General features: G+C 41.2%; 1 long non-coding RNA gene across 1 annotated transcript; it reads left to right on the forward strand.

Moving 5' to 3' along the window:
* The first annotated feature begins 4,940 nt into the window (after positions 1 to 4,940).
* Positions 4,941 to 8,359, forward strand: LOC126058979 (uncharacterized). Its single transcript, XR_007513334.1, has 3 exons — positions 4,941 to 5,055; positions 6,831 to 7,025; positions 7,152 to 8,359. It is a non-coding gene; the product is annotated as an uncharacterized LOC126058979 (long non-coding RNA).
* The last annotated feature ends 5,264 nt before the right edge of the window (positions 8,360 to 13,623 follow it).

Raw genomic sequence — 13,623 nt, forward strand, 5'->3', positions numbered from 1 at the left:
CATAGAATGAGTTGGGTAGTATTCCGTCATTTTCTATACTTTGAAATACCTTTAGTAGTAGTGGTGTTAACTCTTCTCTGAAGGTTTGATAGAACTCTGCAGTGAAGCCATCCGGGCCAGGGCTTTTTTTTGTTGGGAGTTTTTTGATTACCGTTTCAATCTCTTTTTTTGTTATGGGTCTATTTAGTTGTTCTACTTCTGAATGTGTTAGTTTAGGTAGGTAGTGTTTTTCCAGGAATTCATCCATTTCTTCTAGGTTTGGAAATTTGTTAGAGTACAATTTTTCGTAATAATCTGATATGATTCTTTTAATTTCAGTTGGGTCTGTTGTGATGTGGCCCATCTTGTTTCTTATTCGGGTTATTTGTTTCCTTTCCTGTATTTCTTTAGTCAGTCTGGCCAATCGTTTATCAATTTTGTTAATTTTTTCAAAGAACCAGCTTTTGGCTTTCTTAATTCTTTCAATTGTTTTTCTGTTCTCTAATTCATTTAGTTCAGCTCTAGTTTTTATTATTTGTTTTCTTCTGGTGCCTGATGGATTCTTTTGTTGCTCACTTTCCATTTGTTCAAGTTGTAGGGACTGTTCTCTGATTTTGGCTCTTTCTTCTTTTTGTATGTGTGCATTTATCGATATAAATTGGCCTCTGAGCACTGCTTTTGCTGTGTCCCAGAGGTTTTGATAGGAAGTATTTTCATTCTGGTTGCATTCTCTGAATTTCCTTATTCCCTCCTTGATGTCTTCTATAACCCAGTCTTTTTTCAGGAGGGTATTGTTTGGTTTCCAAGTATTTGATTTCTTTTCCCTAGTTTTTCTGTTATTGATTTCTACTTTTATTGCCTTGTGGTCTGAGAAGATGCTTTGTAATATTTCGATGTTTTGGATTCTGCAAAGGTTTGTTTTATGACCTAATATGTGGTCTATTCTAGAGAATGTTCCGTGTGCGCTAGAAAAAAAAGTATACTTTGCAGCAGTTGGGTGGAGAGTTCTGTATAAGTCAATGAGGTCAAGTTGGTTGATTGTTGTAATTAGGTCTTCCGTGTCTCTGTTGAGCTTCTTACTGGATGTCCTGTCCTTCTCCGAAAGTGGTGTGTTGAAGTCTCCTACTATAATTGTGGAGGTGTCTATCTCACTTTTCAGTTCTGTTAAAGTTTGATTTATGTATCTTGCAGCCCTGTCATTGCGTGCATAAATATTTAATATGGTTATATCTTCCTGATCAATTGTCCCTTTTATCATTATGTAGTGTCCTTCTTTATCCTTTGTGGTGGATTTAAGTCTAAAGTCTATTTTGTCAGAAATTAATATTGCTACTCCTCTTCTTTTTTGCTTATTGTTTGCTTGATATATTTTTTTCCATCCTTTGAGTTTCAGTTTGTTTGTGTCTCTAAGTCTAAGGTGTGCCTCTTGTAGGCAGCATATAGACGGATCGTGTTTCTTTATCCAGTCTGAGACTCTCTGTCTCTTTATTGGTGCATTTAGTCCATTTACTTTCAGCGTAATTACAGACAAATAAGTGTTTAGTGTTGTCATTTTGATGCCTTTTTATGTGTGTTGTTGACAATTTCATTTTTCCACTTACTTTTTTGTGCTGAGACTTTTTCTTTGTAAATTGTGAGATCCTCATTTTCATAGTGTTTGACTTTATGTTTGTTGAGTTGTTACGTTTTTCTTGGCTTTTATCTTGAGTTATGGAGTTGTTATACCTCTTTGTGGTTACCTTAATATTTACCCCTATTTTTCTAAGTAAAAACCCAACTTGTATTGTCCTATATCACCTTGTATCACTCTCCATATGGCAGTTCTATGCCACCTGTATTTAGTCCCTCTTTTTGATTATTGTGATCTTTTACATATTGACGTCAATGATTCCCTGTTATGAGAATTTTTTTTTAATTAATCTTGATTTGTTTTTGTGATTTCCCTATTTGAGTTGATATCAGGATGTTCTGTTTTGTGACCTTGTGCTGGTATCTGACATTATTGATTTTCTGACCAAACAATTTCCTTTAGTATTTCTTGTAGCTTTGGTTTGGTTTTTGCAAATTCTCTAAGCTTGTGTTTATCTGTAAATATCTTAATTTCGCCTTCATATTTCAGAGAGAGTTTTGCTGGATATATGATCCTTGCCTGGCAGTTTTTCTCCTTCAGTGCTCTGTATATGTCATCCCATTGCCTTCTTGCCTGCATGGTTTCTGCTGAGTAGTCTGAACTTATTCTTATTGATTCTCCCTTGAAGGAGACCTTTCTTTTCTCCCTGGCTGCTTTTAAAATTTTCTCTTTATCTTTGGTTTTGCAAGTTTGATGATAATATGTCTTGGCGTTTTTCTTTTTGGATCAATCTGAAATGGGGTTTGATGAGCATCTTGGATAGATATCCTTTCGTCTTTCATGATGTCAGGGAAGTTTTCTGTCAGCAGATCTTCAACTATTTTCTCTGTGTTTTCTGTCCTCCCTCCCTGTTCTGGGACTCCAATCACACGCAAGTTATCCTTCTTGATAGAGTCCCACATGATTCTTAGGGTTTCTTCATTTTTTTAAATTCTTTTCTCTGATTTTTTTTTCAGCTATGTTGGTGTTGATTCCCTGGTCCTCCAGATTTCCCACTATGCATTCTAATTGCTCGAGTCTACTCCTCTGACTTCCTATTGCGTTGTCTAATTCTGTAATTTTATTGTTAATCTTTTGGATTTCTACATGCTGTCTCTCTATGGATTCTTGCAACTTATTAATTTTTCCACTATGTTCTTGAATAATCTTTTTGAGTTCTTCAACTGTTTTATCAGTGTGTTCCTTGGCTTTTTCTGCAGTTTGCCTTATTTCATTTCTGAGGTCATCCGTGATGTCTTGAAGCATTCTGTAAATTAGTTTTTTATATTCTGTATCTGATAATTCCAGGATAGTATCTTCATTTGGGAAAGATTTTGATTCTTTTGTTTGGGGGGTTGTAGAAGCTGTCATGGTCTGCTTCTTTATGTGGTTTGATATTGACTGCTGTCTCCGAGCCATCACTAAGATATTAAAAAAAAAAAAAGTAGTGGTTTATTCTGTAATTGCTCACTGAGTCTGATCTTGTTTTGTTTTCTTTCAATATACGTGGATGGGCTACTAGATTGTGCTGTCTTGTTTTTTGTAGCCCTTGGCTTACTTATGACATATTACCAGCTGGTTTGGGCTCTTGCCAGATATATATGCCTGAGTCTATTCACTATTCTTGAGAAGAATCTGATTTTGGTTCATCAAGTGTGTGCTGCACCCTAACACCTATCCACCTCGAGAAGTAGTGGTGATAGTTGTGTGCACCAGATTCTATTAGCAGCTGGGGTTCACCCTCCGGGGGGGCAGGATGCTGACAGGCTTCCCCCAAGTGTCAGTGAGGTAGGTGTGTCTCTATTCCTATAGCACCTTGGTGGGAGGGCACTGCAGCTGTACCTTAGGTCCCCAATGCAAGTACCTCTACTGATTGGTAGGTGTCACCCTCCTTAGACCCCTAAGGCAAGAGGCTAGGTGGTCTGGGGGGAGCTTCAGCCCTCAGTTCCCTGTTGTGGGTCAGTGAGGGCTCTGTTGAATAAGCAGAGATATCAGACTTGGGAAACTTGTTTTTCTGGAAAATCCGCTAAAAGAAAATGCAGTCAGATCCCTATCAGAACTGCCTTTGGATTATAACCGCCACCTTGTTCCCTGTAAGGATGAAAGTCCAAGATTTGGATCATATATGCTTGGCTGTAGCTGTTTCTGTGTTTTTAGTCCAATTAGGGATGGATTTTTGGTCCCTGGATTTTTTGTTGTTCCTTCTCTCAGGCCGGAAGAATGGGTTAGGAAAAGACCAAAAAAAAAAAAGGGAAGAGCAAAGCCGCCACGGAGCCGGAGCCATTCTCCCTCTGGCTCAGGAAATTCCAATGGTAATGAAGCCGCCTGGGAAGGGTGGGGGAGGGTTCAGAGAAACAGGAGAGTAAAAAAAAAAAAGAAAAGAAAAAGCACCCCAGAATATAGCCAAAGTTGCTTATCTTGCTTGGAATGACTATTTTATCTGAGACACCTGAGGGGCGTGTTGCCTATGTGTGCTGGCTGTGTGGAGATTGTCCCCGGGGGTCTGGCCCACTGAAGCCGTGGTCAGATCCTCCGCTGCCAGTCCAAAGCCCAGCGTCAAGGTTCCCCTGCTGAGACGCTGCACTCCCGGCTCCAAAATCAGTCGCTGCCTCCCGGTGACTTCTCGTCCCGCCAGCTGCGTCGCCGCGCCATCCCCGCGGGCCGGCTGGGCCCCCTCGCGCAGTTAGTTCAAGGGAGTAGAGCTACGCCCCACGCTTGTGCCGTGACAGCACCCAGTCAAAAGCCCAGCGCCAAGGTTCCCCAGCTGGGACGCTGCACTCCTGGCTCCAAAACTAGTCACTGCCTCCCAGGGACTTCTCCCACCAGCCGCATCGCCACGCCGCCCACATGGAATGGCTGGGCCCCCTCCCGGGGTCAGTTCAGGGGGTAGGGCTGTGCCCCTTGTTTGTGCCATCACAAGTTTTTTAAGTTCAGCTCCCCTGGGCCCAGACCTAAGCCCGGCGCCAAGGTTACCTGACTGGGACGCTGGCTCCAGGCTCCGAAAACAGTCGCTGCTTCCCTGTATTTGTTTGTTCTCCGTCTCTGTGTTTGTTGTTCAGGGTTCGTAGATTGTTATGTATGTGATCGATTCACTTGTTTTTCCAAGTCTTTGTTGCAAGAGGGATCCGAGGTAGCATCTACCTAGTCCGCCATCTTGGTCCCACCTCCGGCTTCTCACTTCTTAATGGTGTCCTTTGAAGTGCAAAGTATTTTCAGTTTGATGAAATTCACTTTATCAAAATTTTCCTGTTGTGTGTGTTTTGGTGTTGTATCTGAGTAGTCTTTGAGTAATTGAAGGTCGCCCTTTTGCTTTATTTTTGCTGAGGAAGAAACTGACACTCAGAGAGGCCAAGGAGACAGTTAAGAGCGATGAAGTGCTCACATGCAGGATGTTGCCCCTCCACTGCTGGTCGTAGCCACTCGCTGCTCACTGTTGTCAGTACAGCAACCAAGTGAGATCAGGAGAGGTAAGTCTGGTACCGGGCCCAGGTTTCCCCCAAGATCCAGGACATTTAAAAGAAGCACAGTCGTTTTAGGTGATTGGAATGTAAGAAGAGGAAACAGATGTATCTTCCCAGATAACTCTCTTTTAGCTTCGTCTATCATATGTTTGGAATGAATGTGTTGTTTTTAGGTGCCATTGAGTCACCACCAACTCATAGTGATCCCATGTTAACAGAACCAAACTTTGCCTGGTCCTGCGCCATCCTCAAAATAGTAGGTATGCTCGAGCCCATTTTTGCAGTCTTGCTACCCCCTCTTCTAAGGCACATTCTGACTGTATCCTCCAAGACAGATCTGTTTGTAGCGTCATAGGGTAAAACTGGAGTCTCTGTTTAAATAAGGAGATTTACTGAAAGAATATTACAACCACAGTTGGGCAACAGTCTGTAAAATTACAAATTACTCCAAAGTACAGAAAATGAGAAGGGCTTTTATATACGAGAAGTTTAGGGAAACAGTAACCGTTAGTCAGTCATACATTAGTAACTGTAAGTCATGCGTTAGTTAACCTGCATAAGCACTTTGCAAAAATGGTTTTATTTATCTTTCATGGATAAAAATAGGGGCAGCTTATGCAAAAACATTCTTTTCTGTCTCCTTCCCCAGCTTACTTAGAGTTATCTGACTTTCTGAGAGCAGCTGCATTCTGCCTCCTGTCCTTCACTTCCCCCCTGAGTCAGTGTAGATTAACCCATTACTGGGAGCTTGGCTCATAACATCTTATTTTTCAGGTCTGTTAGCACAGTACAAAATGGAGTTCGACCTGTACCCTGGGCAGAAGTCTCCCTTATGCCAAGCACCTAGATTTTGGGGGCTCTTTTGCCGAGGAAATACCTAGAATACATTGTTTTATTAGAGAGCTTTAATAAGATCATGAAACCCTCCTTTTAAACTGCGAAACTGTTGGTCAGCCCCATCTGCACCTCGCACAGCTGTGGTCCTTACTGTGGATGGTTGAGCCTCCTTTTGGCTTCCTTGTCTCAGGTGGACTCTGTGGGTTTATGAAGTGTGAGGTCCATGCTGGAGACTGATGAGATTTTATTGTAGATGAACTGGTGAGAATTCATCATTTTCCTTTGATAAATTATTATCTGAAATTTCAACTGTGTGCTCAAACTGTAAACAAATATTTTTGAAGTAAAGACATAGTATAAATAAGTTTCTGATTATTAATTCCTTTACAAAAGCAATGCTTTTATTGGTTCTAAGATCTAAGTACACATTTAAGCATAAAAAAATGAACTTCAAAACAAATCTCCTATATGAAACAACTTCTATAGGGAAGCAAAATTTCAACTAAATTCCCCAAACAGAAAATTTTGCTATTATGATGTATGAATAAGTTGTTTCAGCATTTGCTGGTTTAATGTTAAAACTCACTAGAAAAATTTGATGAAGAATAAATTGAGAAGTCTGGCTCATTTTGTGAATTTAGAAAACCTTTCAAAAATACTTTTCTAGTAGGCAGCCTCTAAGATGGCCCCCAAAAATCCCCACCCTTTTGAAATCCCCTCATCTTGAATGTGGGCTGGACTTATTTAATTGCTTCTAAGAAACAGAATATAGCAAGTGATGAGATTTTACTTCAAAAATTAGGTTACAAAATGACTGTGGCTTCCATCTTGCTTACCCTGTCTTGCTGTCTTGGCTGACTTCTTTGGAAAAAGCCAGCCACCATGTTGTGAGCTGCCCTGTGGAGAGGCTCACATGGTAAAGCACTGATATCTCTTGCTAACAGCCAGCAAGGAACTCAGGCCTACCAACAGTTATGTGAGTGACCTTGGGAGCCGCGAGATTGAGTTCAGAAGCTGCTATGACAGCATTTCAGCCCTGAAATGACTGCAGCCCTGGCAACACCTATATTACAGCTTATGAAGTACCCTCAGTCAGAGGACTCAGCTCAGCCTCACCTCTATTCCTGACCTACAGAACTGTGAGATAATAGGCGTTTATTTTTTAAGTTGCAATAGTTAACCATAGTTATCTTTGTAATAGTTATCTTTGTAATTGCTAATTTAATGAAGATGTTGAATTACTTTTATTTGTTTGTTCCTCCGAGAATGAACATTCACAGTATTTCAGATCTTGACAATTTTTGGCTTGTGGAGGACAAGACAGACAAAACAGACATATGACAACAATGATAGGCAAATAATTGGATCCTCATGAAGCTGGTATTTAAATATTTGCTAACATTTACTTAAAGGAGACACTGACTTCTATGTGGGGGAAAGTTTGGGAGAAGGTGACAAACTGGGTGGCTTAAAACAACAGAAGTTTATTGTCTCAGAGTTTTAGAGGCCAGAAGTCTGAAATCAAAAGTCAGCAGGGCTGGTTCCTTCTGCAAGCTCTGAGGGAGAGCCTGTTCCCTGCCTCTCTCCTAGCTTCTGTGGTAGCAGGTAGTTCTTGGTGTTCCTTGACTTGTAGACCCATCACTCCAAACTCTGCTCCATTGTCACGTGACGTTCTTCCTTCTGTCTCTCTGTCTCTGTGTCTCTTCTTCTTCTTTAATAAAGATACTAAGACAGGGAGCAAAGGCCCTGAGATCAGAGGGTGCCTATTTGAGAAACAGCGAAGAGACTGGTGTGGTTAGAAGAGAAGCAAGTAAAACAGAGATAGGCTATACAAAAAAAAAAAACAGCGAAGAGACTGGTGTGGTTAGAAGAGAAGCAAGTAAAACAGAGATAGGCTATACTAGCAGGGAGGAAATACGGGGGTTGAGTGTGGAACCTAGAGACTTAGTAAGACAGAGAACAGAGGGGCCCCCAAATCTGCAAACAAAGTAACAAGAACTGGGCCGGGCACAGAAACAAAGCCATTCCCCAGAACAGTGGGGCAGGGTATATAAAAATAGTCCACAAACTTCTTTAAAGTTGCCTTTCAGAAGCAGCTGGAGAAAACCAGGCCCAGGGACATGCAGAGAACATCCACCTGTGACTGCTGTGTGACCTTCCACCAGGGGCAGTGAGGGGCCACAGCCCCAGTTTGGGAATCGAACCCAGAAAGACAGAGACTCCGCAGGCATGACACCCCATAATAAGTCCTGCTATGAATCCCAGAAGCCTCCGGGACAGGAGCCATCTTGGAAAGCTGCTGCACATGTACCTTAGTTAACATATCCCTGCCTGTGCCCATGAATAAATATGAATCTTTTCCTGTCCAAGAACTTTTAAAAACTCAGGTCCGTCCTTTGTTCTGTGATATGAGGGTAAGCGTTGCTCTAGGCCTTCCTCGTCTCCGCTTGCAAGCCTCTTCAATAAAGCTTTGCTCGTGTTGAAAACTACGTGCCTTACCTGCTCAGTTCTTGACCAGTGAGAGCCAAGAACCTTATTCTGGTAACAATACCACTCAGATGGAATTAGGACCCACCCTACTCCTGTATGACCTCGTGTTAACTTAACTGATAACATCTTCAAAGATCCTGTTTCTAAACAAGGTCACATTCACGGGCACCAGCGGTTAGCACTTCAACATATCTTTTTGAGAACACAATTCAATCTGTAATACCCCCTCACACATGTTACTACAAGGACATTGGTTGCCTCCACTGCCACTGCTGTCGAGTCAATTCCGACTCATGGCGACCCTGAAGGACAGAGTAGAACTGCCCCATAGGGTTTCCAAGGAGCACCTGGTGGATTCGAACTGCCAACCTTTTTGGTTAATAGCCGTAGCTCTTAACCACTATGCCACCAGGGTTTCCAACAGGATTTTTTTCTCATAAGCCTCTACCTTTAACATTGTTAGATAATAGATGGATACTTAAAACGATCTCACCTTTCTTGGTTTGAACAATCTCCATGTTATTTTAATATTTAGTTTATCCAAAAGTCAAACTGATTTAAACGATATCTATATTTTCCTGTATGTTTGGAAATTGTCATAACAAAAAGTAAAAAAAATAATAGCAAGGGCTGAGTGAAGTAGTTTCTCTTGGTTGCATTGTTCTCCTTCAGAGTCTACTCCAGTTTTCACAGGTCCTCCCCTTTGCTTCTCCTCCCTGAAAGTGTCCACGTGCATGAGGAAGCTTACTGTAGCTTTTGTGGGAGTGGGAGAAGAGGACCCTTGATCCACATGGCACCCCTGGGTCCTTATTCCCTCTGCTGCACCGCCCCTGATCTGTCTGGTGACTTTATAAGAGCTCATTCCAGAATTGTTGCATAGCATAGATGTCTCATAACAAAATACAGGGACATGGTTCATTTTCAACAAAACATTCTATGAATAGAAAATGGAAGGAGAATAAAAACACTGCAGCTCTTGCTAAAATATCTTAGCTTTCTAAAATCTTTTACATTGTTTCCTAAACTTCTTCCCAGAGTCTTATACTGAGAATATAAAATTTAATGTTCTAGGGAATCCAATTAGGCCACTGCAGCCTGGTATAAATCATGAGAATTTCCTCATTCCAGGACATGTTACACCGCCTGGGATGCCTGCCACTATAGTCCACAGTTTGGAAAAGTTCCTGAGTTTACCATCTTGAATTTGGGGAAATGATGCAAAGGCAGTCAAAGGATATGGGAAATTGCAACCTGGGCCATTGAGTAAGCTTCATAAATAAAGGCATTTCTACCCAGCATTCACCATATAGAAAAGATGACATACAACATATGATATTGACATGAGTCCTGAACCTTTTCATATGGATGGTTTAGTGAAGAGGAAAGAACAAGGACTGAGGGTCAGGAGGACCTGGGTTCTGGTCCCGATTAGTCCCTGACTGAAGATAAACTACCTAATCTCCCTGAACATCAGTTTATTCACCCAGCATGTGAGGTGGGAGATGTTATAAATGCTATAAATGCTGTGATTCTGACTGTTCAATGTAAATACCTATGATCTTCATATTTGTCTGTATAAGATAGATGTTCAGGATTATTTTATTACAGCTACACAAGCAAAATAATCTAAATATATAAAAATCATATTTAAATTTCTGTGAAGCCAATTATGCATTTCGATTTTCACCCTTCTCAGTAGAGTATATTTTATCTTACGAAAAGTGGTTTTCTAAGCAGTTGCCTGTATGCCCCAAGGATCGGTTAACCCAGACAGCCACTGACCTGAATTCGTACACTTGTGTTCGCCCTTGACATCACTTTTCAGCTCTGTGGATTCAGGTTTCCTGTAGAGTTGCCAGGGTCACCTGATTCATAGAGGCCCTGTGGTGACACGGTCAGGGACCAGGTACGGCCACATCATGGTGTCAGACCTGTATCTATGAAAACAACCATAGTCTGACTCCAAAAACACGACTGTAAGTGCCATCTGTCAAAGGAGAACTCCAACTCCACTTTGTGTTTTAGGTTTAGAATCTGTCACCAGTACTCGAATTGAATCCAGCGTGTTGTAAACAGTGGGTTTGTTTGTTGTAAACAGTCCAGCGGGAGGCAACAGAGAAGCACTGCTTCAAACACTGGAAACCTCACTGAAATCTTTAAAATGCTGCGGAACAAAGGTTTGGCTCTGGAGCACAAAGCAGTCATTAGAAAGTGTTTTTCTATATCCTGCGTTATACTTTCTAACAGACAAGGCTCGTTTGTTGTTGTAGTTATTGCTACATTCCCTTTTTCCTCTAGTCATTCGTTGGCATTATAAATGTGCTTTATCTTTTAAAATTTGCTAAATAATTTGTATGGGTTATGCAGAAGAAGTAAGAAATAATTAGTGAACACCCACGTGCAGCCACTCTGACTAAGATATGAAAACTTACCCAATCTTTGAAGGCCTCCGTTGGTCCCTCTCCAGTCCCGCCTGTTTATTATTCCTGTTGTTTTTCTTTGCAGTTTCATCGCCATGAATGTACTGCTGAATAAGATCTTGCTTTGAGTTGAATATTTTTGAACTTCAAATAAACAGAATCATATGCCGTATATTCTTTTGCAACTTGCTTTCTTTCCTCAATATTATGCTTGTAATATTCATTCTGATCATGAGTTTAGGTGTAGCCTATTTATTTACTTTTGTTGTTTTCTTCTGTTCCATCATAATACTGTATTAATTAGATCAGGATTGTTTCCCATATTTTCTGTTACAACAAAAGCAGCTATGAACATTCTTATATATTTTTCCTGGACATAAAAGGAGCTGGAATTTCTCTACAGCCTATACAGTGGAATTGCTGTGACAAAGGGAGTCCTGGTGGTGCAGTGGTAAAGAGCTCTGCTGCTAACTAAAATGTCAGCGGTTCGAATCCACCAGCCACTCCTTGGAAACCCTATGAGACAGCTCTACTTTGTCCTACAGGGTTGCTGTGGGTCAGAATTGACTTGACTACAATGAGTTTGGTTTCTTTTTGGTTTGCTGTGAAAAAAGGTTGTAACACTTCAAATTTTCTAAAGCCTGTCATCATCAATTCCAAATCCTAATGACCCTATAGGACCAAGTAGAGCTCCCCATAGGGTTTCTAAAGCTATAATCTTTAAGGAAACAAACTACCCCATCTTTCTCCCACCGAGAGGCTGGTAGGTTCAAACCATGGATCTTTGGGTTAACAGCCAAGCTCTTAACCAGTATGCTCCATGGCTCCTTTTCAAATCTACTAGGTTATGATAAAGTGTTTTCCAAAGTGCTTGTATCAATTTGCATCCCTGGTGACTTAGTGATTAAGAGTTCTGCTGCTAATCAAAAGGCCGGCAGCTCGAATCCACCAGGCACTACTTGGAAATCATATGCAGCAGTTCTGCTCTGTCCTAAAGGGTCGCTATGAGTTGGAATTGACTTGTTGGCAATGGGTTTGGTTTTTTTGGTTTAACAGTGAAAAGTTCCAGAAGCTTCACATCATGTCTTATACTTAATAGTGTCAGCCTTTTTAAATATGTCCCATTTGGTGATTGCAAAATGGAATCTCATTGTGTTTAAATATGCATTCCCTTAATTACTAAGGCAGTAAACAAAGAAGAAGAATTTTAGTTAGTAATAAACGCCATAAAAAATAAACAAGCCAAGGTGGTAAAGAGTGGGAAGGGTCTACTTCAGACCCCTGGCCAGGGAAGACCTCTATGTGGGGGTCATTTGCATTGAGACACAAGTAACAGGATGGGGCAAGGCAGGCAGAAGACTGAGCAAGGGCTGCAGGCAGGAGTAGCCTTTGGCTCTCCAAACAAAAAAAAAAAAACCAAACCCAGTGCTGTCCAGTCGATTCCAACTCATAGCGACCCTATAGGACAGAGTAGAACTGCCCCATAGAGGTTCCAAGGAGCGCCTGGTGGATTTGAACTGCTGCCCTTTGGTTTGCAGCCATAGCACTTAACTACTATGCCACCAAGGTTTCCAAGAAGGTAATGGAAAACAGCAACCTCCCCATCCAGGAAATGAACCCCGGTCTCCCACGTGACAGACAGGGATACTAACCACTATACTAACAAGGACCTTCTGGTTCTCCACAAAAGAGGTAAAACATTGTTTCCTTTTAAATGCTGGCATCTTATCTGTTGAGTAAGAAAGAGAACATGCAAGAAATTTGTCAGCTGGATTGAAGGAGGTAAACAGATGAAGAGGAAACAGTGCTTTGAATATGAAAAAGGAATGTGTATGGAGCCAATTCAAAGGACCTAGAAAACATAATCAACTCAATAGCATACAACAACAGTCATCCTTTAGGAGCCCTGGTGGTGCAATGGTTGAGTGCTTGGCTACTAACCAAAAGGTCAGTGGTTTGACCCCACCAGCAGCTCTGTGAGAGAACAGGCCTGGCGATCTGCTCCCGTAAAGATTACAGCCTAGGAAACCCTATGGGTGTCACTATGAGTCAGAATCCACTCAAGGGCATGCAACAGTTATTCTTTTAATTTGCTTTGAATTACTTTGTATTATAAGAAATGTAAAATTGCATCTAAAGACAAACAAATAAAGCTTCCTTAAGAAGAGTAAAAACCAAAACCTGATGCTATTGAGTTGATTCTGACTTATAGCAACCCTATAGGACAGAGTAGAACTGCCCCATTGGGTTTCCAAGGAGTGCCTGGTGGATTCGAACTGCCGACCTTTTGGTTAGCAGCTGAGCTCTTATCCCCTGGGCCACCAGGGCTCCTTAAGAAGAGTAAACATGACATAAATCATGCAAACATTTCAAGCTTAAAAAAACAATTAGAATCTAAATTTGTGAAAGTTAAAAAAAAAATGAATCTGCTGAACTTAGATCTGTGTGGTTTTGTCAGAAAATGGCTTTTCTATTTTAAATCCAGAAAAGGCATTTCCAGCCTTTTGGAGATGCTTCCTATTATTCTCCAAGCTTTTCTCATATGTAACTCAAATAGATCATCCATTCTCTGGAGTGAAAAGTAAAAAACAACCCTTGCTTTCTTACCTTGAATGTTAAGCTGAGTTGAGTGCTACCAGCCATTCTGGAAAAATGATCCACTTCCTATGGAATAATGGAGTCTAGGAGAGTCAAAGGTGGACCTGTCTTGATTATCTTAGTGGGTCTTCCAAGAAGTAGATGCCATGATGCCATCATACATGCCTGTGGAGTATTGAGAAGAGGTGGAGCAGGAATAGGAAGAGAAAGCATATATACTGGGATACAG

This window comes from Elephas maximus, chromosome 15 (assembly GCF_024166365.1).
Source record: "Elephas maximus indicus isolate mEleMax1 chromosome 15, mEleMax1 primary haplotype, whole genome shotgun sequence".
Lineage (NCBI taxonomy): Eukaryota > Metazoa > Chordata > Mammalia > Proboscidea > Elephantidae > Elephas > Elephas maximus.